The 27,519-nt window shown below is 41.3% G+C and overlaps 1 protein-coding gene across 6 annotated transcripts in view; it reads right to left on the reverse strand.

Annotated features, from left to right (window-relative positions):
- Positions 1-27,519, reverse strand: part of KCNH1 (potassium voltage-gated channel subfamily H member 1) — a 452,274-nt gene that overhangs the window by 100,924 nt on the left and 323,831 nt on the right. The gene's annotated exons all lie outside the window — the stretch shown is intronic.

Here is a 27,519-nt window from a genome sequence, read left to right on the forward strand (position 1 = left end):
GAACTCTACAACTAAGTCTTGGAACCCTCGAGAGAAGGCACTGTTTATTCAAAGACAGGCTCTGAGTGAGCTTGGCAGACCTGGGAAATCAGAAAAAAATGAAATTTCTGGCTGCTTGTCTTCACTATTCCCTATTATATGCTCTTTTAAGGACAATCTCACAGTGTTATAATGTACTCCACAAAATATAATTCTAATATTAAACTCACTATCTGCTATTAAGATCATTATTTCTAGACCCAAACCAATTTAAACAAATTCATTCAGTCATTCATGCAACTTTTGCCAGGCACGGTTCTAGGGGCTGAGGTGTAACAGCAGAACAGCAGATACAGTAAGGGAAGGAGATGCAGGTGACTATAATGTGTTAGGGCCTATAACAAGGGAGAGTCCAGGAGGTGTATCCAGCTCAAGTTCAAGGGATAAGGGAAGTCTTCCAAGATTTGATGTCTGAGTCGCAACCTGCAGGATGAGTTCAAGTTAAGCAGCATAAAGCTGAAGCATGGAGATGATTCCAGGCAGAGGGATCAGCATGAGCAACGCCTTAAGGCACAAAGATCTGCCTCTTTAGCAAAACTGAAAAGCTATGGCCAGGCGTGGTGGCTCACACCCATAATCCCAGCACTTTGGGAGGCCGAGGTGGGTGGATCACGAGGTCAGGAGATCAAGACCATTAGCTAACACAGTGAAACCCCGTCTTTACTAAAAATGCAAAAAAAAAAAAAAAAAAATTAGCCGGGCGTGGTGGTGGTGGTGGGTGCCTGTAGTCCCAGCTACTCGGGAGGCTGTGGCAGGAGAATAGCATGAACCTGGGAGGCAGAGGTTGCAGTGAGCTGAGATTGCACTCCAGTCTGGGCGACAGGGCGAGACTCCGGCTCAAAACAAAACAAACAAAACAAAAAAAACTGAAAAGCCATTTGGAAGCCTCAGAACCACCCCGTATTTTGAATTATCTGTTCCTTCATTCACCTGTAGAAATGAGAGTTATATTTTGTAATCCTTGGAGGAAAGTGCCTGGTTTCCTTATTTGGCAGCAAACTCACCTCAGCACCTTCCACACTGTACACTGAGAGTGAGAAACACCGGCTTGTTGAGTGAGTAGCTCTTTAAAGGTTTAGATCCACTACTCTGTTGGGGGCTTCTCTGGGAGGCTGAGAGAGGTGCCAGAAACACGGAGTACAGTAAGGTTTGCCCTCCTCCCCCTACCCCACTGCCTTTACTCCTCTTCCCTAGGGTATCAGGAAGTCCTTTGTCCTTATGCCATTTCAGGACAAGAGGGGTTTTTTCACTCACTTCATCAGGATGATGAAATGCAGCTGCAGAGACCTGACATCGCTGAGAGAGGCTCTGAGGAAGGGGCATCCTCTCTCCTGGCCCAAGAGAAAAACTGCTTAAAAGACAGATAAAGGGAGCTGGGTTAATCTTTCCAGGAAAGCCCTAAGCAGAATGTGTGCATACTCACTGACTAGATAGCTCAGGAAGACAATGACAAGGGCTCAGTTCTCAGACCACCTGGATTATACCACATACCAGGCCCTCTCTTCAGTTAGTGAAGCCATGACTAACACAAAAAGAGAATATGCCCAAATCTCCTCCTCCCCAGTACTGCCCTCAACACGTTTTCCAATAACTTGATCATCTATTCTTTCAATATGAGTTTTGGGGCCAGACAAGCTGGCTGCAAGCCCAGGTTCAACCCATTGAGGGCTCGTGCTGGCCCCTGCTGGACTTCTCCTCCCACTCCCTGCCCTCCAGTCACATTGGGAGTCTTGGAGTCCCTCTAAGTTTGGCTCCTGTCTCACATTAGGGTTTTCCCCGCACTGTCCAGACACTTCACCCTACACCTTGGCCTGGATGATGCCTGCTCATCCTTCAAAATATGCCTAAACCTCCTCTCTGATCCCTTGAGCAGAGTAGCTCCGTATTATGTATGTCCTTTTCACTCTGTTTCCCCCTGGAAACACCCATCGTACTTGGAACTGCTGCATACCCAGCACTGTCTCTGGTACATGGCAGGCACTCAATGGTTGTTGAATGTATACGTAAATGAACAGCACTGGGCATCTTATTGAATCTCTCTCAGTCTCAGTTTACTCAACTATAAAATGTGGCTAATCATACCAACCTGCTATGGTCTGAATATTTCTGTCCCTGCCCCCTCAAATTTATATGCTAAAACCCTAACTCCCAATACAGTGGTATTTGGAGGTGAGATCTGTAGGTGGTAACTGGATCATGAAGATAGAACCTTTATGATTAAGATGACTGCCCTGGCCAGGCACAGTGGCTCACACCTGTAATCCCAGATCAACAGAATATACATTCTTCTCAGCACCACATCACACTCATTCCAAAACTGACCACATAGTTGGAAGTAAAGCACTCCTCAGCAAATGTAAAAGAACAGAAATTATAACAAACTGTCTCTCAGACCACTGTATCAGCAGTGGAGGTTGACATCTGAAAACGGACAGACTGCCTGTTCAAGTGGGTCCTGAGTAGCCTAACTGGGAGACATCCCCCACTAGGTGCAGACCGACACCCCACACCTCACACAGTGGGGTACATCCCTGAGATGAAGCTTCCAGAGCAAGAATCGGACAGCAACACTCGCTGTTCAGCAATATTCTATCTGCTACAGCCTCCACTGCTGATACCCAAACAGGGTCTGGAGTGGACCTCAAGCAAACTCCAACAGACCTACAGCTGAGGGTCCTGACTGTTAGAAGGAAAACTAACAAACAGAAAGGTTACCCACACCAAAACCCCATCAGTACGTCACCATCATCAAAGACCAAAGGCAGATAAAACCACAAATATGGGGAAAAAGCAGGGCAGAAAAGCTGGAAATTCAAAAGTCAGAGCGCATCTCCCCCTCCAAAGGAACGCATCTCATCACCAGCAAGTGAACAAAGCTAGACAGAGAATGACTTTGACGAGTTGAGAGAAGAAGGCTTCAGTTGATCAAACTTCTCAGAGCTAAAGGAGGAACTACGTAACCAGCACAAAGAAACTAAAAACCTTGAAAAAAGAATGGATGAATGGATAATTAGAATAATCAATGCAGAGAAGATCTTAAAAGAACTGATAGAGATGAAAACCGTAACACGAGAACTACATGACAAATGCACAAGCTTCAGTAACCAACTCGATCAACTGAAAGAAAGAGTATTGGCGATTGAGGATCAAATGAATGAAATGAAGTGGGAAGAGAAGTGTAGAGAAAAAAGAGTAAAAAGAAATGAACAAAGCCTCCAAGAAATATGGGATTATGTGAAAAGACCAAATCTATGTCAGATTGGGGTTCCTGAAAGTGACGGTGAAAATGGAACCAAGTTGGAAAACACTCTGCAGGATATCATCCAGGAGAACTTCCCCAATCTAGTAAGGCAGGCCAACATTCAAATTCAGGAAATACAGAGAATGCCACAAAGATACTCCTCAAGAAGAGCAACTCCAAGACACATAATTGTCAGATTCACCAAAGTTGAAATGAAGGAAAAAATGTTAAGGGCAGCCAGAGAGAAAGGTCGGGTTACACACAAAGGAAAGCCCATCAGACTAACAGCAGATCTCTCAGCAGAAACTCTCCAAGGCAGAAGAGAGTGGGGGCTAATATTTAACATTCTTAAAGAAAAGAATTTTCAACCCAGAATTTCATATCCAGCCAAACTAAGTTTCACAAGTGAAGCAGAAATAAAATCCTTTACAGACAAGCAAATGCTTAAGAGATTTTGTCACCACCAGGCCTGCCCTACAAGAGATCCTGAAGGAAGCACTAAACATGGAAAGGAACAACAGGTACCAGCCATTGCAAAAACATGCCAAAGTGTAAAGACCATCGAGGCTAGGAAGAAACTGCATCAACTAACGAGCAAAATAACCAGCTAATATCACAATGACAGGATCAAGTTCACACATAACAATGTTAACCTTAAATGTAAATGGACTAAATGCTCCAATTAAAAGACACAGACTGGCAAATTGGATAAAGAGTCAAGACCCATCAGTTTGCTATATTCAGGAGACCCATCTCACATGCAGAGACATACATAGGCTCAAAATAAAGGGATGGAGGAAGATCTACCAAGCAAATGGAAAACAAAAAAAAGCAGGGGTTGCAATCCTAGTCTCTGATAAAATAGACTTTAAACATCAAAGATCAAAAGAGACAAAGAAGGCCATTACATAATGGTAAAGAGATCAATTCAACAGGAAAAGCTAATTATCCTAAACATATATGCACCCAATACAGCACCCAGATTCATAAAGCAAGTCCTTAGAGACTTACAAAGAGACTTAGACTCCCATACAATAATAATCGGAGACTTCAACACCCCACTGTCAACATTAGACAAATCAACGAGACAGAAAGTTAACAAGGATATCCAGGAATTGAACTTAACTCTGCACCAAGCGAACCTAATAGACATCTACAGAACTCTCCACCCCAAATCAACAGAATATACATTCTTCTCAGCACCACATCACACTCATTCCAAAACTGACCACATAGTTGGAAGTAAAGCACTCCTCAGCAAATGTAAAAGAACAGAAATTATAACAAACTGTCTCTCAGACCACAGTGCAATCAAACTAGAACTCAGGACTAAATAATCAAAACCGCTCAACTACATGGAAACTGAACAACCTGCTCCTGAATGACTACTGGGTCCATAATGAAATGAAGGCAGAAATAAAGATGTTCTTTGAAACCAATGAGAACAAAGATACAACATACCAGAATCTCTGGGACACATTTAAAGCAGTGTGTAGAGGGAAATGTATAGCACTAAATGCCCACAAGAGAAAGCTGGAAAGATCTAAAATTGACACCCTAACATCACAATTAAAAGAACTAGAGAAGCAAGAGCAAACACATTCAAAAGCTACCAGAAGGCAAGAAATAACTAAGATCAGAACAGAACTGAAGGACATAGAGACACAAAAATGCCCTCCAAAAAATCAGTGAATCCAGGAGCTGGTTTTTTGAAAAGATCAACAAAATTGATAGACCGCTAGCAAGACTAATAAAGAAGAAAAGAGAGAAGAATCAAATAGATGCAATAAAAAATGATAAAGGGGATATCACCACCAACCCCACAGAAATACAAACTACCATCAGAGAATACTATAAACACCTCTATGCAAATAAACTAGAAAACCTAGAAGAAATGCATAACTTCCTGGACACTTACACTCTCCCAAGACTAAACCAGAAAGAAGTTGAATCCCTGAATAGACCAATAGCAGGCTCTGAAATTGAGGCAATAATTAATAGCCTACCAACCAAAAAATGTCCAGGACCAGAAGGATTCACAGCCAAATTCTACCAGAGGTACAAGGAGGAGCTGGTACCATTCCTTCTGAAACTATTCCAATCAATAGAAAAAGAGGGAATCCTCCCTAACTCATTTTATGAGGCCAACATCATCCTGATACCAAAGCCTGACAGAGATACAACAAAAAAAGAGAATTTTAGACCAATATCCCTGATGAACATCGATGCAAAAATCCTCAATAAAATACTGGCAAACTGAATCCAGCAGCACATCAAAAAGCTTATCCACCATGATCAAGTGGGCTTCATACCTGAGATGCAAGGCTGGTTCAACATATGCAAATCAATAAACGTAATCTAGCATATAAACAGAACCAAAGACAAAAACCACATGATTATCTCAATAGATGCAGAAAAGGCCTTTGACAAAATTCAACAGTACTTCATGCTAAAAACTCTCAATAAATTCAGTATTGATGGAACGTATCTCAAAATAATAAGAGCTATTTATGACAAACCCACAGCCAATATCATACTGAATGGGCAAAAACTGGAAAAATTCCCTTTGAAAACTGGCACAAGACAGGGATGCCCTCTCTCACCACTCCTATTCAACATAGTGTTGGAAGTTCTGGCTAGGGCACTCAGGCAAGAGAAAGAAATCAAGGGTATTCAGTTAGGAAAAGAAGAAGTCAAATTGTCCCTGTTTGCAGATGACATGATTGTATATTCAGAAAACCCCATTGTCTCAGCCCAAAATCTCCTTAAGCTGATAAGCAACTTTAGCAAAGTCTCAGGATACAAAATCAATGTGCAAAAATCAGAAGCATTCTTATACATCAGTAACAGACAAATGGAGAGCCAAATCATGAATGAACTTCCATTCACAATTGCTTCAAAGAGAATAAAATACCTAGGAATCCAACTTACAAGGGATGTGAAGGACCTCTTCAAGGAGAACTACAAACCACTGTTCAGTGAAATAAAAGAGGACATAAACAAATGGAAGAACACACCATGCTCATGGATAGGAAGAATCAATATTGTGAAAATGGCCATACTGCCCAAGGTAATTTATAGATTCAATGCCATCCCCATCAAGCTACCAATGACTTTCTTCACAGAATTGGAAAAAACTGTTTTAAAGTTCATATGGAACCAAAAAAGAGGCCGCATTGCCAAGACAATCATAAGCCAAAACAACAAAGCTGGAGGCATCATGCTACCTGACTTCAAACTATACTACAAGCCTATAGTAACCAAAACAGCATGGGACTGGTACCAAAACAGAGATATAGACCTATGGTACAGAACAGAGCCCTCAGAAATAATACCACACATCTACAGCCATCTGATCTTTGACAAATCTGACAAAAACAAGAAATGGGGAAAGGATTCCCTATTTAATAAATGGTGCTGGGAAAGTTGGCTAGCCATAAGTAGAAAGCTGAAACTGGATCCTTTCCTTACTCCTTATATGAAAATTAACTCAAGATGGATTAGAGACTTAAATATTAGACCTAAAACCATAAAAACCCTAGAAGAAAACCTAGGTAATACCATTCAGGACATAGGCACGGGCAAGGACTTCATGTCTAAAACACCAAAAGCAACGGCAACAGAAGCCAAAATTGACAAATGGGATCTAATTAAACTAAAGAGCTCCTGCACAGCAAAAGAAACTACCATCAGAGTGAACAGGCAACCTACAGAATGGGAGAAAAATTTTGCAATCTACTCATCTGACAAAGGGCTAATATCCAGAACCTATAAAACTCAATCAAATTTACAAGAAAAAACAAACAACCCCATCAAAAAGTGGGAAAAGGATATGAACAGACATTTCTCAAAAGAAGACATTCATACAGCCAACAGACACATGAAAAAATGCTCATCATCACTCGGCATCAGAGAAATGCAAATCAAAACCACAATGAGATACCATCTCACACCAGTTAGAATGGCAATTTTTTAAAAAAAATCAGGAAACAACAGGTGCTGGAGAGGATGTGGAGAAATAGGAACACTTTTACACTGTTGGTGGGACTGTAAACTAGTTCAACCATTGTGGAAAACAGTGTGGCAATTCCTCAAGGATCTAGAACTAGAAATACCATTTGACCCAGCCATCCCATTACTGGGGATATACCCAAAGGATTATAAGTCATGCTGCTATAAAGACACATGCACACGTATGTTTATTGTGGCACTATTCACAATAGCAAATACTTGGAATCAACCCAAATGTCCATCAGTGACAGACTGGATTAAGAAAATGTGGCACATATACACCATGGAATACTACGCAGTCATAGAGAAGGATGAGTTTGTGTCCTTTGTAGGGACATGGATGCAGCTGGAAACCATCATTCTCAGCAAACTATCTCAAGAACAGAAAACCAAATATCGCATGGTCTCTCACAGGTGGGAATTGAACAATGAGATCACTTGGACACAGGAAGGGGATCATCACACACCAGGTCCCATTGTGGGGAGAGCGTAGTGGGGAGGGATAGCATTAGGAGATATACCTAATGTAAATGACGAGTTAATGGGTGCAGCACACCAACATGGCACATGTATACATATGTAACAAACCTGCACGTTGTGCACATGTACCCTAGAACTTAAAGTATAATTTAAAAAAAAAAAAAAAGAAAGGAAGGAAGGAAAAGGATTAGTACACTTATAAAAGAAAGCTGAGAGAGTGCCCTCCCCATGTGAGGACACAGTAAGAAGGCACCATCTTTGAACCAGAAAGTGAGCCCTCACAGCTGGCACCTTGATCTTGGACTTCCCGGCATCCAGAACTGTGAGGAATAAATTTATGTTGTTTAAAAGCTACATAGTCTATGCTATTTTGTTATAGCAGCTGGAATAGACTAAGACACCACCTCATTGGGCTGTTGTAAAGTTTACATAAATGAATGTCAACAGATAACTTAGCACCATGCTTAGAACATAGTAGGTGTTCAATAAATAGTAGCCACCATAAAAGAAGAATCTTCCCAACAGCACTGTGAAGCAAATTCCACAGGGATTATCAGCCTCATTTTAAAGAAAGAAAAGTGAGTTCTGAAGAGGTTAAATGATTGCCTGTGACTGCCTCGTGGTCTCCATGCTGGCAAAGGAAATGCAAGATTCCCAGGGTGTCATCCTCTGCATTGCCTCCCTCAAGCAGCCCTCCTCTTCAATCAACATTCAGTGACACCTGCTTTAGGTAGGCATAATGCTAGGTGATGGAAAGGAGGATAAACGGGAGACAAAATTTTGACCTTACCGAGCGATGGCCTAGGTAGGTTTCCAGCTGTTTCCTCCAAATCAGTTCTCTCCTCTTATGGTAATGAAACTCATGACTTTTAGCTAGGCATAGTGACAACCAGAATAAAGACTAAATTGCAGGCAAGTGTGGCCATTTGTTCAAGTTCTGGCTAAGGGGAGGTGTGTAGAAGGGATATGTGCAATTTCAGATCATTTCCTTAAAGAGAAAGATCATGTTTACCTTTCCCTGTACCTCCTCCCCTTCCTACTGGCAGGAATAAGGATGTAAGTTAGCTTGGACCAGGAGGCCAAGGGCAACAACCTAGTTAGAGTGAGGTACCATACTAGGAGGAGGCTGGGTGCCTAATACCATGAGGTTGCCCCACCAGCCCTCTTACACCTGGACTGCTACATAAGAGGAGAATAAGCTTCCATCTTGTCTAAGCTTCCTTTCTTTTGGGTTTCTGTTGGAGCAGCTGAACCTGCAACCTAGCCAATTCAGGAGTCCATGATCCAGTGGGGCAGTACAATATGTTGACCTCTGTAATAGAGGTATATGCAAAAGTGCTTTTTTCACCTGCTCTAAGAAAAAGCATGAGCTTCCCTGTGTCTGATGGACTAAACAGTAAGATGATGATGAAGACTCTGGCAGCACATTCAGAGCAAAAGCTCCAGCAACTAGAGCTGAAACCTTGGTAATATCACTCACTTTCCAGCCCAGCCCTGACTGTGGACCAGAAAGCAAGGATTAGTGAGGACTCACAGTGTGCCAGGTTCAGGCACCAGCCAGGAACCCTGCACCCAGCACCCATTCTGTGCCTCATCCCAATGGTGCTGGAGTCCAGTTTTCCAAGTTGATTTTGAACACTTAATAACTCTCTCACATGGGAGAAGAGTAGGTAAACAAAGTTTTGACATCTTATAAATGTTGCTGTCTCTTATCTGTAGTAAAGGTACAAAGCTCTGCTTTTTATCCTTACTGCAAAAAATAAATGCTGCTGGCAGTATGTGACCTTGTTTTATCTGTTACAGTTTACAGACGTTAGAACATACATCAAAGACAGACAGACACAGTGGAAATCTCATCAACTTGTTTTCCCATGTAAGTAGTGAAAATGCACTAGCAGGAATAAAGCCTTAACTCTAAGGTCTTATCTGATTGTGCTGGGGTGTCGAGTGCTTAACTGACATGTTCTTTTGGATTTCTTACACCAACAAAGAAAGTGAGCAATGGAGGTGCTGAGGGGGGCCTTGGCTGCAGAGATAGGCCTGTATTTCACTTTACTTCTCTAAAGGGCATCAATGCCTAGAAAAGTTTTGTCTCATTCTAGGTCTTGTGGGAGATCTCAGAGATGTTCAAGAAACATTTTTGTTTTTGTTTTTTGATGTTGGTACAAAGGAGTGCAATGGTTATGCTCTTCGGCAAACCATCTCTATATTAGAGATGGGAAACTGGAGTGTGTCAGCCACAGATATGGTCAATGAAATACACCCAAGAACCTGTAAGATTATACACCAGGTTCCATGGAAAGTGTGCTTGACTTTCTCCCAAGCAGTGAGTCGACTGAAAGTTTCCAAAGATGGGGTTATGTCTTACCATCTCTCTCCACGCAATTCAGCCTAGTTCCACAACCTGGCCTTACCTGTTATGGATCAGGCAGAATTCCAGTGATTGGGGGATAAAACAAAAGGCTATGAGATCATCTCTATCTTCAAAGAGATGATGCTCACAATGTAAGGAGACAAAACTTACATATGTGTATAACAATGAAGTATAAAACAATAGTAAAAAAAGGAATCCCGAGGTATGGGAGAGGCAGGGCTAGGCAGTACTACTGAGATTTCATAGAGAAGATGAGAATGGAGCTGGCCTTTATATGGTGAGGCGAGATAATTTAGATATACATGAAATAAATAGACAATTTTTCCAAAAAGCAGGAAAAAAGTTGGGTGGTAGGGAATGAAGACAGCTGGTTGAGCTGGGTTCACTTTCCTTTATCAACTAAACTTCTTGGTAGTCTTATTTACACTATCTCTGCTCTCTCACTTTTTTTTTTTTGTTTTTTTTGACATGGAGTCTAAATCTGTTGCCCAGGCTGGAGTGCAGTGGTGCAATCTCGGCTCACTGCAACCTCTGCCTCCTGGGTTCAAGCAATTCTCCTGCCTCAGCCTCCCTAGTAGCTGGGATTACAGGCACCTGCCACCACACCCGGGTAATTTTTGTATATTTAGTAGAGACGGGGTGTTTCACTGTGTTGACCAGGCTGGTCTCGAACTCCTGACCTTGCGATCTGCCCGCCTCAGCTTGCATTCCTAATCTTAAGGAGAACTACTTTGTCCCCATTTCTGATATGTCTCTCCATGGCAAGGTGGCTCCAGCTGCATCATGTTCTGAACCTTCACCTGACTGATAGGTTTGCAGGAAAAACGAACTCATGCGTAGACCAGCCCTTTGCTCTCTCCTTGGAATGAACTGCCTGTAGGAAGGATGTTCTCTCTGTCCTCTTCTGCCATAAGATTTACGGAGCAGACCCACATAGGAAGAGGCTTGTGCTGGTCATCATCACGAGGTGGGTCTAATTCTGGGTCTCAATATTAGGAAGTCTTCTTGGATGCAAATATAAAGCACATTCTCTAATATTAGGTCTATCTGGAAAATAAAAGGTGATGCCTTGACCTGTGCCAATCATACTTATTTTCTCTCTTGGTTCAGAACTCTTGGGGGAATCTATGCAATTTATTAAGCACCCCTGAACCCAATACCCATCCATCTTCATTTCTCAGGCTACTTGAATCTTGCTCCTCATCCCCACACTCCACTAATGCTACTCTCACCATAGTCAATAACTCCTTTGCTGATAAATCTAAAAGACACTTTGCAGTTTTCAATGAATCATACCTCTTTGATTCTAGCATACACTTATGGTGTAGAGCATTTTTATCTCTGAAATCGGAATGTGCCAGTTTATCTGGCAGCATTTATGGCCCACTGATTCTTAATGGGCCATAAAATATTAGTGTGTCTTACAATCCATGACATTGTCTATTTCGTGAACTATAGTTCTGTAACACTTGAAAATGACCATTTGTCACACTCCCCCACGACCCCTCCCCTGCCACACACCTCAATTGACTTCTGTTATATCCCTCTCTCCTGGTCTCTCCTCCTTTTCTGGAAATCCATCTCAGGCTCCTATAAGTTGGTATTCCTTGGGGCTGTGTTCTAGACTTTGTTGCTTCTTTCCCTCCCTTGTCTCTTTGGGTGTTCTCAGCCTCTCCCCTGGCTTCAATTGTCATCTAGACCATGATCTTCCCTAGATTTTCACCTCAAGCCTTGATCTTTCTTCTGAGTCCAGAATCTCCCACTGGCTACTTTCACTCAGCTCAGACCCACAGATCTAAAAATGGAACTGGTCTTCCTTCCTGGGAAACCTGCCCATCCTCCAGTGTTGCCCATCCCAGTAAAGTCATCCAACTCATTCCAGGCTGCTTCTTCTTGCTCATCTTCATATCGAAAATAGATGGCCAAGCTCTGATAATTTCATACATAAAATACCTCTTGGATCTATTTTTCTTCATTTCCATAGCCATTTAAGTCAGGTTAGGCTACTGTCATCTCTCAGCATGTTCCCTGCCTTTTATCTTGGCTTTTTCTACTCCTTTCTCCACACAGCTGCCAGGATGATTTTTCTAAACACAAACGAGATTCTGTCATTCTTCTGCTTTAAAATCCTCACTGGCTCTCCATTACCCTCAGTCCAAATTCCTTAACAACTCTCAAGGCCTTGCTCACCTATTCCACCCTCTTGAGAATGTTATACTCCAGGTATTTTGAACTACTTTTTTTTTTTCCCCAAATGTGTCTCCAAAACCTTTGCAGATGCTTCTCCCTATTCCTAGAACACTCACTCTCTAATATCCCTTTGCAACTCCCCACAGTCACTGCTTTCCCTAGCGGAATTCAGCTTAGACATCAGCTCTCTCAGGAAGCCATCCTTGACTTCTTATAGCTGCTGGATTAGATGCCTGTTATATAAGCTCCCACAGCATCCTGTTCTTAGTCCTATTACAACTCTTGGCTCTATGTTATAAAATGCATATTTACTTGTCTGTTTCCTGGCTGAGAAGTTTGGCTTTATGAGAGGTGTATCTGTTTGGCCCACTGTTGTATTTCCAACCTCTAGCACTGTACCTGGCATGGTTATAAAATAAACAAATCAATACATCCATGAAAGCATGGGTTTGAGCAGAACAATGTAAGGTAGTCCAGGATATGAAAGACTTAGGATATCTTAGGCTGGATGACTTTGAGGAGAAGATAGGTCCCCAGTCCAAGTGCAAGAACCTGCGTATCCTTAGGACAGCTACAATGTCAGCCTGACTCAAGAAGAAGGAATTTGCTGACCTGCTCAGAAACACTCCTATAATTCACTGTAATTCAGTTTAATGATAAGCTGAAAATTTACAGACTAAAAAGAACTAAAGATAATGCATGTTAGAAATTACTCTGTGACAGGGTCCTGGAGCAAGATGGCCGAATAGGAAAAGCTCCAGTCTCCAGCTCCCAGAGTGAGCGACACAAAAGACGGGTGATTTCTGCAGTTTCAACTGAGGTACTGGGTTCACCTCACTGGGGAGTGCTGGACAATCAGTGCTGGTCAGCTGTTGCAGCCCGACCAGCGAGAGCTGAAGCAGGGTGAGGCATCACCTCACCTGGGAAATGCAAGGGGGAAGGGAATCCCTTTTCCTAGCCAGGGGAACTAAGACACACAACACCTGGAAAATTGGGTAACTCCCACCCTAATACTGTGCTTTACCAAGGGTCTTAGCAAACGGCACACCAGGAGATTATATCCCACATCTGGCCAGGAGGGTCCCACGCCCATGGAGCCTCCCTCATTGCTAGCACAGCAGTCTGAGATCTAACTGCAAGGCAGCAGCTAGGCTGGGGGAGGGGCACCCGCAATTGCTGAGGCTTAAGTAGGTAACAAAGCCACCCAGGAAGCTCGAACTGGGTGGAGCCCACAGCAGCTCTAGGAGGCCTGCCAGTCTCTGTAGATTCCACCTCTGGGGACAGTGCACAGCTAAACAAAAAGTAGCAGAAAGCTCTGCAGATGCAAATGACACTGTCTGACAGCTTTGAAGAGAGGAGTGGTCCCAACACGGACTGCCAGCTCAAGTGGATCCCTGACCCCTGAGTAGCCTAACTGGAAGACATCCGCACTAGGTGCAGACCAACACCCCACACCTAGCACAGCAAGGTACACCCCTGAGACACAGCTTCAAGAGCAAGAATCAGACAAGATCACTTGCTGTTCAGCAATATTCTATCTTTTGCAGCCTCCACTGCTGATATCCAGGCAAAGAGGGTCTGGAGTGGACCTCAAGCAAACTCCAACAGACCTACAGCTGAGGGTCCTGACTGTTAGAAGGAAAACTAACAAACAGAAAGGACACCCACACCAAAACCCCATCAGTATATCACCATCATCAAAGACCAAAGGCAGATAAAACCACAAAGATGGGAAAAAAGCAGGGCAGAAAAGCTGGAAATTCAAAAAATAAGAGCGCATCTCCCCCTCTAAAGGAATGCAGCTCATTGCCAGCAACGGATCAAAGTTGGATGGGGAATGACTTTGACGAGTGGAGAGAAGAAGGTTTCAGTTGATCAAACTTCTCAGAGCTAAAAGAGGAATTACATACCCAGCGAAAGAAACTAAAAATCTTAAAAAAAGAATGGAAGAATGGATAACTAGAATAATCAATGCAGAGAAGGCCATAAATGAACTGACAGAGATAAAAACCATGATGCGAGAAATATGTGACGAATGCACAAACTTCAGTAACCGACATGGTCAACTGGAAGAAAGAGTATCAGCAATTGAGGATCAAATGAATGAAGTGAAGCGAGAAGAGAAGTCTAAAGAAAAAAGAGGAAAAAGAAATGAACAAAGCCTGCAAGAAGTATGGGATTATGTGAAAAGACCAAATCTACGTCTGATTGGGGTGCCTGAAAGTGACGGTGAAAATGGAACCAAGTTGGAAAACACTCTGCAGGATATCATCCAGGAGAACTTCCCCAACCTAATAAGGCAGGCCAACATTCAAATTCAGGAAATACAGAGAATGCCACAAAGATACTCCTCAAGAAGAGCAACTCCAAGACACATAATTGTCAGATTCACCAAAGTTGAAATGAAGGAAAAAATGTTAAGGGCAGCCAGAGAGAAAGGTCGGGTTACACACAAAGGAAAGCCCATCAGACTAACAGCAGATCTCTCAGCAGAAACTCTCCAAGGCAGAAGAGAGTGGGGGCCAATATTCAACATTCTTAAAGAAAAGAATTTTCAACCCAGAATTTCATATCCAGCCAAACTAAGTTTCACAAGTGAAGCAGAAATAAAATCCTTTACAGACAAGCAAATGCTTACAGATTTTGTCACCACCAGGCCTGCCCTACAAGAGATCCTGAAGGAAGCACTAAACATGGAAAGGAACAACAGGTACCAGCCATTGCAAAAACATGCCAAAGTGTAAAGACCATCGAGGCTAGGAAGAAACTGCATCAACTAACAAGCAAAATAACCAGCTAATATCACAATGACAGGATCAAGTTCACACATAACAATGTTAACCTTAAATGTAGATGGACTAAATAGTCCAATTAAGAGACACAGACTGGCAAACTGTATAAAGAGCAAGACACATCAGTTTGCTGTATTCAGGAGACCCATCTCACATGCAGAGACACACATAGGCTCAAAATAAAGGGATGGAGGAAGATCTACCAAGCAAATGGAAAACAAAAAAAAGCAGGGGTTGCAATCCTAGTCTCTGATAAAACAGACTTTAAACCATCAAAGATCAAAAGAGACAAAGAAGGCCATTACAAAATGGTAAAGGGATCAATTCAACAGGAAGAGCTAACTATCCTAAATATATATGCACCCAATACAGGAGCACCCAGATTCATAAAGCAAATCCTTAGAGACTTACAAAGAGAATTAGACTCCCATACAATAATAATCGGAGACTTCAACACCCTACTGTCAACATTAGACAAATCAACGAGACAGAAAGTTAACAAGGATATCCAGGAATTGAACTTAACTCTGCACCAAGCGAACCTAATAGACATCTACAGAACTCTCCACCCCAAATCAACAGAATATACATTCTTCTCAGCACCACATCGCACTTACTCCAAAATGGACCACATAATTGGAAGTAAAGCACTCCTCAGCAAATGTAAAAGAACAGAAATTATAACAAACTGTCTCTCAGACCACAGTGCAATCAAACTAGAACTCAGGACTAAATAATCAAAACCGCTCAACTACATGGAAAGTGAACAATCTGCTCCTGAATGACTACTGGGTCCATAACAAAATGAAGGCAGAAATAAAGATGTTCTTTGAAACCAATGAGAACAAAGATACAACATACCAGAATCTCTGGGCACATTTAAAGCAGTGTATAGAGGGAAATTTATAGCACTAAATGCCCACAGGAGAAAGCAGGAAACACCAAAAATTGACACTCTAACATCACAATTAAAAAAACTAGAGAAGCAAGAGCAAACACATTCAAAAACAAGCAGAAGGCAAGAAATAACTAAGATCAGAACAGAACTGAAAGAGACAGACAACACAAAAAGCCCTCCAAAAAATCAATGAATCCGGAGCTGGTTTTTTGAAAAGATCAACAAAATTGATAGACCGCTAGCAAGACTAATAAAGAAGAAAAGAGAGAAGAATCAAATAGAGACAATAAAAAATGATAAAGGGGATATCACCACCGACCCCACAGAAATACAAACTACCATCAGAGAATACTATAAACACCTCTATGCAAATAAACTAGAAAATGTAGAAGAAATGGATAATTTCCTGGACACTTACACTCTCCCAAGACTAAACCAGGAAGAAGTTGAATCCCTGAACAGACCAATAGCAGGCTCTGAAATTGAGGCAATAATTAATAGCCTATCAACCAAAAAATGTCCAGGACCAGACGGATTCACAGCCAAATTCTACCAGAGGTACAAGGAGGAGCTGGTACCATTCCTTCTGAAACTATTCCAATCAATAGAAAAAGAGGGAATCCTCCCTAACTCAATTTACGAGGCCAACATCATCCTGATACCAAAGGCTGACAGATATACAAAAAAAAAAAAAGAGAATTTTAGACCAATATCCCTGATGAACATCGATGCAAAAATCCTCAATAAAATACTGGCAAACCGAATCCAGCAGCACATCAAAAAGCTTATCCACCATGATCAAGTGGGCTTCACACCTGAGATGCAAGGCTGGTTCAACATACACAAATCAATAAACGTAATCCAGCATATAAACAGAACCAAAGACAAAAACCACATGATTATCTCAATAGATGCAGAAAAGGCCTTTGACAAAATTCAACAGCATTTCATGCTAAAAACTCTCAATAAATTCGGTATTGATGGAACGTATCTCAAAATAATAAGAGCTATTTATGACAAACCCACAGCCAATATCATACTGAATGGGCAAAAACTGGAAAAATTCCCTTTGAAAACTGGCACAAGACAGGGATGCCCTCTCTCACCACTCCTATTCAACATAGTGTTGGAAGTTCTGGCTAGGGCAATCAGGCAAGAGAAAGAAATCAAGGGTATTCAGTTAGGAAAAGAAGAAGTCAAATTGTCCCTGTTTGCAGATGACATGATTGTATATTTAGAAAACCCCATAAAAGAGGACACAAACAAATGGAAGAACACACCATGCTCATGGATAGGAAGAATCAATATTGTGAAAATGGCCATACTGCCCAAGGTAATTTATAGATTCAATGACATCCCCATCAAGCTACCAATGACTTTCTTCACAGAATTGGAAAAAACTGTTTTAAAGTTCATATGGAACCAAAAAAGAGGCCACATTGCCAAGACAATCATAAGCCAAAACAACAAAGCTGGAGGCATCACGCTACCTGACTTCAAACTATACTACAAGGCTACAGTAACCAAAACAGCATGGGACTGGTACCAAAACAGAGATATAGACCCATGGAACAGAACAGAGTCCTCAGAAATAATACCACACATCTATAGCCATCTGATCTTTGACAAACCTGACAAAAACAAGAAACAGGGAAAGGATTCCCTGTTTAATAAATGGTGCTGGGAAAATTGGCTAGCCATAAGTAGAAAGCTGAAACTGGATCCTTTCCTTACTTCTTATATGAAAATTAATTCAAGATGGATTAGAGACTTAAATGTTAGACCTAATACCATAAAAACCCTAGAAGAAAACCTAACCATTCAGGACATAGGCACAGGCAAGGACTTCATGTCTAAAACACCAAAAGCAACGGCAACAGAAGCCAAAATTGACAAATGGGATCTAATCAAACTAAAGAGCTCCTGCACAGCAAAAGAAACTACCATCAGAGTGAACAGGCAACCTACAGAATGGGAGAAAATTTTTGCAACCTACTCCTCTGACAAAGAGCTAATATCCAGAACCTACAAAGAACTCAAACAAATTTACAAGAAAAAAACAAACAACCCCATCAAAAAGTGGGCAAAGGATATGAACAGACATTTCTCAAAAGAAGACATGCATACAGCCAACAGACACATGAAAAAATGCTCGTCATCACTGGCCTCAGAGAAATGCAAATCAAAACCACAATGAGGTACCATCTCACACCAGTTAGAATGGCAATCATTAAAAAGTCAGGAAACAACAGGTGCTGGAGAGGATGTGGAGAAATAGGAACACTTTTACACTGTTGCTGGGATTGTGAACTAGTTCAACCACTGTGGAAAACAGTATGGCGATTCCTCAAGGATCTAGAACTAGAAATACCATTTGACCCAGCCATCCCATTACTGGCAATACACCCAAAGGATTATAAATCATGCTGCTATAAAGACACATGCACACGTATGTTTACTGCGGCACCTTTCACAATAGCAAAGACTTGGAATCAACCCAAATGTCCATCAGTGACAGACTGGATTAAGAAAATGTGGCACATATACACCATGGAATACTATGCAGCCATAAAAAAGGATGAGTTTGTGTCCTTTGTAGGGACATGGATGCAGCTGGAAACCATCATTCTCAGCAAACTATCGCAAGAACGGAAAACCAAACACCGCATGTTCTCACTCATAGGTGGGAACTGAACAATGAGATCACTTGGACTCGGGAAGGGGAACATCACACACTGGGGCTTATTATGGGGAGGGGGTGGGGGAAGGGATGGAATTGGGAGTTATATCTGATGTAAATGATGAGTTGATGGGTGCTGATGAGTTGATGGGTGCAGCACACCAACATGGCACAAGTATACATATGTAACAAACCTGCATGTTGTGCACATGTACCCTAGAACTTAAAGTATAACAAAAAAAAAAAAGAAATTACTCTGTGACATAAATGCTGTCCCTAAAAGTATTAAAACGTCACCCAAATATGAGTCATCAGCCTTCCTTGTGGGGACTATGCTGATCATGAGAAAACAAGGCTGGCACCTCTGTCTGAATGGGGACTCAGCCATAAATGGCTAAGTTAAAGCAATGGTTTGGAAACTTCATGACAATTCTCCTTCTGTTCTTCATTATTGCAATTAGATAAAATTAAATTAGCCAAATCTCTCCACCAAGCAAACAGAACACAAATCTTCCACTGAAAGCAGGTGCTAATTTTCCAAGATTGCTATGGATGAGAACTTTGTTTTCTCCCCTTCTGATTATTTATAAAAGAATATAAGTGAGTTATAGAAAATAACTGAAATATGTTGAAAAATAGACAATAAAAATTACAAATAAGTCTACTGTCCAGAAAACTTCAGTTAACATTTTGGTATACCTTCCATCTTTCTTTTACTCATATATGCATTTTGATCTAGTTAAGGTTACTATATATATAGCTATATATTCTGCTTTTATCCCACTTAAAGTTATATTTGAAACATTTTGCATGCCAGTAAAACTTCTTCATATCATTATCATAACAACTGCCTTAATTTACCATAATTTATTATTCAACCAATCCCTCTGTCTAGACACTATAAAGTTATGAAAATTTCCTTTAGAAAGATCAATCAACTTCCTAACTGCTAGTGTCTTCGGGGACTGTAAACCAATTTTTAAAATTACTTAAGCAAACACAGAATTAGGAAAGAGACCTGGTCTCCGCCTCCACCCTCTCTCAATCAGATAATGTGTGCATTACATGATACAAGTGGTTTTGTATTTCTGAAGTTCTAGATTATTCATATTATAGCTTCTTTCTAAAAGTACAGACTTAGTTTAATCTCTTCAGATGATGGAACAGCTGTATGACTATTAATGCTTGGTTGGAGTGTTTAGGGTGACACTTACCCACAGCCTCCTCCCTTTGTGCTAAGCATGAGCAAACAACATTATTATATGGCAAGTGGCAGCAATATTTACCTAGCAACTTCAAGTCCCTGGAGCACTGTGGAGCAATGCACCACAGTGATGGCAGTGCGTGGGGGACCCCCTCCTCTCCATACTCAGCTCACAAGAATCTTGGGAAGCATCTCTGTGAAGGATTTAGCTTCTCCAATCCTCTAAAATAATGAGGGTTTACAGAAAGTTATTGTTGTTTTTGTTGTTGCTTTAGATCTTTGTCAGATAAGCCATTCTGTCTTCATTGCCTGGCCATCCTTCTTTTGAAGAACTCTTAGAGGGATGGGTTGGGTACTAGATGCAAAAATAAATGCCACTTTTTTTCTGATTGAATTGGTAAAAAAAAAAAATGCTGTCAAGACATCTATTTGAAAAATAATATCATTCTTCTAAATTATATCCTAATAACCAACAAATGTGAAATTTGAAGTAATGTTGACTTTCTCAATATCCCCTTGAAAATTAAAACAAATTTTTCCCCCACATTTAGAAAGTAGCATATATTCTTTTAAAGACTACTTGAAAGACAAATATTTTTTAAAAATTAAAATATCCTAAAGCTTCACAAACAAGACATGCACTATAACACGTTGGTGAAAACACCTATGGGCTTTTATCTATGAATGGTTTTCCCTCACATAACTGAGATCAGATTGCATTTAAAAACTGTATTTTACTTACTTTGCTTATTTCTAGTATCGTTTAAAATTTCTTGTGAGTATTGTGAATGGCTTCACTCCCATTTCTTTCTTTCTTTTTTAAGAGACAGGGTCTTGCTATGTTGCCTAGGCTGGAGTGCAGTAGCTCTTCACAGGTGCGATCGCGGTGCACTACAGCCTCAAAGTCCAAGGCTCAAATGATCCTCAACCGCCTGAGTAGCTGGGGCCATGGTCACAAGCCACCACACCTGGCTTTCCCAATTCCTTTCAAATGCTCTGAAATACTTGGTCACTTAGAAAAATATTCCTATGTTCTATCTGTGTCTTTTTAAAAAAAAATGCATTTCATATTTCTTCCTCTAAATCCCAAATTTCTGTCTTGACCCATGGTTTCTTTTCCTGATTCCAGACCCACAGGGTCCAAGTCACTGCTGGACTCTCCACTTTGATACACTATTGGCCATTAAATGCAACAATGTAACAGGTCAAAATGAAGCTCACCACTTTCTCACCACCATTTCCTCCTGACTTCATCTTCTACCACTGATGCCCCCATTTCCCCACTCATCAGAACTGCCTCTCTTGCTTCCCTCTCTTTGCTCCCCACATCCTACTTACAACCTTACAGACTCTGCTTCATGATGTTTTATGCACCTTTCTCTCCCAACTATGGATGGCAGATTTAGCAAATAAAAATACAAGATACCCAGTTAAAATAGAATTTCAAATAAATGAATAATTTCACTCATAAGCAAATCCCATGAAACATCTGGATAAAATTTATACTAGAAACTATGTATTGTTTACATGAAATTCAAATTAAACTGGGCATGTGGTATTGTATTTGGCAGCCCTACTCCTGTCTCCATTTTTACTGCCTGCATCTTAACACTCCTTACTTCTGCTATAAGCCATAGTTACCTAACAGCCTCCTGGTCTCTCTGTTCAATCCATTAATCTTTACAAATCACAGCTGTAATAGTGCCATGCTTTACTCACCACCTTCAGTGGTTTCCACTGCTGAGTTCCTCATGCTGACCTTTAAACTCATCTCATAGACTAGCCCTGATATGCCTCCCCAGCCCCATATCCCACTGCTGCCCCGTAGGGCTCACAGCTACAGCTCAAGTAACTGTCTTGTGGTTATGAAACACCCCCAACACTTTCCTTCCCTAGGCCTCAGCTCACATCATCTTTTCCATTTAGAATGCCCTACCTCACCTGTCCAAACCTTGACTCCATCCTCATAAAGCTGCTACTCTAGGCCTCTTATACAGATCACTGGGAAGTTGATCCTACCATGTAGTATGTCAAAAAAGTGGAGAATTGATCATTTCATGTGGTTTAGGTTAATGTAATAAAAGGTCTCCTACCCAGTGCATCCCAGCCTTAGTTGCTTCCCCACGTTCATCATCTCATCCCATTCCACAAAAAAACATCAAGCAGTAACTGCCTAAAGCAATGTTTCTCAAAGCGCAGTCCTCCAACCACATGCATGGAATCACCTCTGGGGCTAGGGCTATAGATTCAGAACCTGTGGGGAACAAATGGGGCTTGGCATGATGAACAAGTTTCCCAGCTGAGTTTTGTGTTCACTATAGTTGAAAACCACTGGCCTCATGGAAAGGCTGCTCAGTCTGCTTTGCTCACGTTAGTACTTGAACATGCCACATGCATTTCCATGTATTCTTTAATACCTCTGGAGGCCCGTGCTGTACTTTCTACTTTCAGACTCAGACTACAAAACTCCTACTTGTCCTTCCAAGCCCAATTCAACTTCTACCTCCTGCATGAGCATTTCCCTGCTCACTGCAAGAAGTCTATAGAAAAAGGTACACACGTTACTTATTGCCACTAGCCATGCATTTGTCTCATCCCATGTAATGGAACATTCCTCCAAGACAAGATTTTTCTCTGTACCCCCAAAGAGATTAAGACCATGTTATGCTCTGGTGATTGCTAAATAAATAGATGCTGCAGTAATATCCAAATTAGGTCAATGAACCCAAGGAAGTTAACTAAGCAAAAATGAGAGTACCTTCCAAATTAGGAACTGTGACAAGGAGGTGTCCTTCTAAAAATAAATAAGTAAATAAAATAAAGAAGATTTCATCCATGAACAAGCATTTATGCCTTTATGTACATATAAGTCCTAACTCAATAGTGACAGGACTGCAAGTAAGATCTGTGCCACGTGAACGAGGGCCTGCTCATCAATCTTCCCCATGGCTCTTCCCATTTCTTGGCAGACTTTGGCCCATCCACAAATCAAGAAGAGAGTTTCCTGTAGTCGAAAACCATACCTAGACCTGTTCCAAAAAGACATTGAAAACTGAACAAAATAGACCCATCTTCTTTCCTCCTTCACTTCCTCCTCCTCTGGCCCTGTTGATTTCTCCAGTCACTTCCGGAAACTATTCCCTGTCCGCACCTCCCACATCCCAGAGGTTCTCCCTCCCCTGCTATCTGTAGATTCTGGCTCTCCTTCTACTTCCTTATTCAGGGGTTCACCATTTTTCCTGAGCCTCTCTGCTAGTCTCCATGCCTCTGTATTTGTGGAACCCAAATCTTCCTGTCAACCCCCTTTCTAAAACTCTCTCTGGGTCCTTATCCCTATAAGATAAAGTCTTACTCTGGACTGTGGGGCTCCTCACAGCCTAACCTCTGCCTTCCTTTCAATTGCATTCTATTCAGAAAATAGCCTCTGGTGCTTTCCATGTGCTAGGTGCCAGAGATATGAAATCAAAGAGTCTGGGGCTCACAGGAGAGTGGGGAGTAACCATGCAATTGATGCAGTGTGACAGGCTCGGTAGAAACACAGGAGGTCTTTGAAGACTCTTAACCAGCTAGTGGCAACTCCTGCAAGGAGTTATAGCAGAACCAGGACTAGAGTTAAATCTCTAGCTTCAGGACTCTTTTTACTGCTTGATGCAGCCTGACCAAAATACTTCTGTTTGCCCCAAGGAAAAAAAAAAAATCCACAAAATGGAAAAACACAAGATGATCCATAAAGAAAATACAAATTCAGTATTAAAATGCAAAACGCATAAACATTACTAAGGGGACACTAAATCGCAGTGAAAGGAGATCATATAAATACTGCACTTATAAGATGGAAATGCAGGGAGATACTTAACACACTTATGCACAGCCCAGATGCTAGTCCATGACTCATCTATGTTGCTGAGTCACACGGTAACACAGAACACCAAGATAACTACTTACATGCAGATGCTACTAGTACTACTTGGATAGGGGAAAAATGGTATCTCTATCTTTTAATATTGATATCTATAAAAAATTAAATTACTTTTTAAAATCTAATAAATAAAATGCACATGTGAAAATCTCAAATTTATTTCAAGGAGCCAAGAAACTAGATTTGAGAAGCCATTAAATGATTTCTAAGGGAATTCCAAAAAGATATAAGGATTTCATGCAAAATTAAGGCAGAGAGAAGAGTAAAGGGACAGGAGATCATAAGAGATTTCTGATATGTTCTCTGTCCTCAGAGAATATCATCTAGATTTGTGGGACCACGTTTTAAACTGCAGACTGTGATCAGGTCAGGAAAACAATTTAGTGGGTCATGATGGTCATTTTTTTAATGAAAGAGAACATTATCTAATAGAAAATACCAGGTTGCAACTCACATAGCAAGAGAAGTATCAAATTCTGCGTATAACTGTGTGTGCACTTGTATATGTATTCATTTGCAAAGTAATATACATTTCATATGGCAGGTTCCAGTCACAAAAGTTTGAAAAACACTCTTCTTTAAAAGACTTTCCTTAGAAGGGCCTTATTTTTAACACAAACTAAACACACTTAGTTATGAGTACTGGCCCTTTCCTTTGTTCTTGGCATCTGTGCTAAAATTAAACAGAGAATGTGAGTGGAATATTAGAAATGGAAGGAGGAGGCAAATTAGCAGAATGTAAATGAGTGAATTGATAATAACAGAACAAAGAGCAAGACAACGAGATGGATGAGCTCTGGCGTTTTTTTCTAAAACCTCTTGCTTGTGATAACTAAGGATTACTTGGATATTTTCTGTCCTCTTTACAGCACTGGATATACAGTAGCTGCTCAATAATTGCTCATCCAGTGATCCTCTAGAATATCTGCACTCTCTCTCTGTCAATGCTAATCATGCAGAGTGATGGCTGTCTTTCCACTGTCAGCCCCCTCCACTTGTAGGAGGCTAGACTAATGTTTGGTCCACTGCTATATCCCCACTCCTATGACAGTGCCTGGCGGATAGAAGGTGTTCAATGCATTTTGGTTGAATTGTATTGAAGGGCATCAACAGACAATATAGTTATAATGCCCATTTGATGCTTAACCCCCTTGCAAGAAAAAACTGATTTCAGTCCATTGACCAAAGATATGCTAATTATAGAAAAACAACAAGAACAAAACTCTAAATTTAAGTTTCCAGGGAGCCAACAGCTTAGAGTCACTTTTGCCTCTTTGTCCAGAGCTCAGGTTGACTCGAAGGACTTGTCTCGACCTTTTAGAGAATAAGAGCCCCTTGAAATCTGATAAGTTATTTAGAATATTGAGTTTGGACCTACTTTTCAGACCCAGTCTGGCTCCTAGAGACAAAGTGGAGAAGCTTTTTCTAGTGTAGACAGCTTGAGGGCAACAACCACTTTGAATCCAAAGCTGCTGAGCTATTTCAGAGATCCTGTCCACATTGCTAACTAGAGCAGGCAGAATGCCCGGGAAGGCCCAAAGTAGAGGGCTAGATTTAGAGACGCAGTCAACAAGGTCAAGTAATTCAACAATAAATCAAGCCCTGGTTTCTTCCTCACAAGAAGCCCAGGATGAAAGGAAATGAGAAGGGGCTAGGAAGCTGTTTGTCTCCCCCACCCCTCTTTAGCTCCGTCATGCCTCTATGCCTAAGTCTAGGTGTTCAAACCAACTCCTAGAAATGTAGCTGTGTGTGGTGAGTCACGAAGGATGCCCTGAGCATGGAAAGGCATATGGTCAGTTATCAGTGGGAAGATGAGTGAAAGATGCCCTTATCAAAGGGTTAAGTCAAAGGTCAAACTTAAAGTATTGCTTGCTAGTTAACAGGTGCTCATCTCAGCCAGGCAAACATAAAAGCATGGCTATGACCACCAGTGGAAATTCCTCTTTATCGTGCATGCTAGAACTTAAAGTATAATAAATAAATAAATAAATAAATAAATAAATAAATAAATAAATAAAAGAAATTCCTCTTTATCAAGGAAACTGATGAGTATTAAAGGTAGAGAAAAATGCTCCTTCATATCAGACATACTAAAGCAATGGTTTTTACCTTCATGAGTCCTACGTATACACAGTTGAATCTCGCTTCTCTGTGAAAAGGGGGCAAGGAACAGAGTAACCCTGGTCTGCAGAGTTCAATGGATACCATGGAATCTAGAACACTTATTTTGGCAAACAGTTTCAGCCTCCATTCCCCACCCAATTTCTTTTTGCTTGTTTTTTGTTGTTGTTGTTGTTTGTTTGTTGAGACAAGGTCTCCTTCTGTCACTCAGGCCTCAGGCCAGAGTGTAGCAATGTGATCATGTCTCACTGTAACCTTTGCTTCTGATCCTCCCACCTAAGCCTCCTGAGTAGTTGGGACCACAAGTGTATACCACCATGCCCATCTAATTTTTGTATTTTTTGTGGACACAGGGTTTTGCCATGTTGCCCAGGCTGGTCTTAAATTCCTGGACCCAAGAGATCCATCCGTCTCAGACTCCCAAAGTGCTGGGATGACAGGCATGAGCCACTGCACCCGACCACCCCACCCAATTTCTATCCCACGCTCCCTCTGACCATCTGCCAATGTATGCTGAAGGAACATAAATCATCCTTAGGTTAACCTAAGCCAAATGTAATCAAGAGAGCCACTTGGCTTAGGGCCAAGAAAACAAGAAGGCAGCTACATATTGTGTGCTCCAAAGTCAAGCGGGAACAAAGTTGGGGCTTTTCTTTTTCTTTCTTTCTTTCTTTTTTAAAATAACACTATCTAATGTCTCTCTGTAGTTTGAATCTCAATTCTAACTTCAGCATAACTTAATCTCCTCCGGCCTCAGTTTTCTAATAAATCATTTGTAAAAGATAAAACACGTTTACAATCTCTACCAGTAGCTGGCAACTTAATGGGCCAGCATACTACATTAATTATCATCAGAGGCTGGGCGTGGTGGCTCATGCCTGTAATTTCAGCACTTTGGGAGCCCAAGGCGGGCAGATCACAAGGTTAGGAGATGGAGACCATCCTGGCTAACACGGTGAAACTCCATCTCTACTAAAATCAAAACAAAACAAAACAAAAACAAAACAAAAAAAATTAGCTGGGCATGGTGGCGGGTGCCTGTAGTCCCAGCTACTTGGGAGGCTGAGGCAGGAGAATGGCATGAACCCAGGAGGCAGAGCTTGCAGTGAGCCGAGATCGCACCACCGCACTCCAGCCTGGGCAACAGAGCCAAGATTCCGACTCAAAAAAAAAAAAAAAAATTATCATCAGAATTGCAGTATTACATTTTGTAATCTATTTTGGATTGAAGCAGAGGTTCTGGAGTCAGAGGGACTCTGGAATGCTGGTTTCATGGACTTCATCAGCCATGAGGAAATTTCCTTAACCTCTTTGAACATTAATTGTCTCATCTACAAAATGGGGATAATAAAACCATTTCATAGGGTTACTGTAAGGTTGAAATGAGTATCTGTGTGTCAAATGCTGTGTGTCAAATGGCACAGAATAGATGACCATAAATGATAGCTATTATTATGATGATGGCTTGCCCCCTTAGAGATATGCCACCAATAAAGAGCTGTTCTCTGGCTAGCTCAGAAAACCAGACACATTTCCTAAAAGCTACTGATGCTCAATGTCCTGATTACCA

Source organism: Macaca fascicularis, chromosome 1 (genome assembly GCF_037993035.2).
Source record: "Macaca fascicularis isolate 582-1 chromosome 1, T2T-MFA8v1.1".
Taxonomy (NCBI): domain Eukaryota; kingdom Metazoa; phylum Chordata; class Mammalia; order Primates; family Cercopithecidae; genus Macaca; species Macaca fascicularis.